This window comes from Microtus ochrogaster, chromosome 2, assembly GCF_000317375.1.
Source record: "Microtus ochrogaster isolate Prairie Vole_2 chromosome 2, MicOch1.0, whole genome shotgun sequence".
Lineage (NCBI taxonomy): Eukaryota > Metazoa > Chordata > Mammalia > Rodentia > Cricetidae > Microtus > Microtus ochrogaster.
The window spans coordinates 66,733,991-66,734,576 of record NC_022010.1 but is presented as its reverse complement, the minus strand read 5'-3'; the positions used below and the strand labels follow the sequence as shown (position 1 = coordinate 66,734,576).

The window sequence follows — 586 nt, the reverse complement described above, 5'->3', positions numbered from 1 at the left end:
GATGGTGAAAAATGTTATAAGGTAGGAAATACCCAGCAAACAAAAGGAGATGTCTACAGGAAAATATACTTTTAGAAGTAGCAGCTTAGAGGGCCTTCTGTGATGTCATTGCCTCCGCCTAATCCTTGCTGCCTGGTTTCGGGATTGCGAGCGCCATCGCTGAGACGGTGAGCCCACCTGTGCTGCTTTGTGCAACCTCCCGACTAGAGATTGGACATTGGGAGGAAGCAAAACAAATGGACCAGAGGAAACACAGGACAACAGGACCGAATTTACTGCAGAACGATTCCAGTTTTGACGTGAACTATTTGGACTCTTCAGTGCTACCTGAAAAGAAAACTCCATAATCATACCGGAAAAAGAAAACACAGCCGTGCAGAATCTGAGCCGTGAAAACTTAAAAGATTTATTAACCAAATACAACATGTGCTCTCCTGCCAGTTCCAAAATCCTTTACAGGAATCCCTGGTTCCTCCGGGTTAGCTTTTCTGCACCAGCAGCAGAGCAGTGTGTTTTGTTATGCCCTTCTGCAGGCAGAGGGTGAGGCTGTCCCAGCTCACTGCAGCATCCTGTCTGCCTGTAGTCC

General features: G+C 47.1%; 1 pseudogene; it reads left to right on the top strand.

The window, feature by feature from the left end:
* LOC101999383 overlaps positions 1 to 586 on the top strand; it is a 9,116-nt pseudogene that overhangs the window by 7,229 nt on the left and 1,301 nt on the right.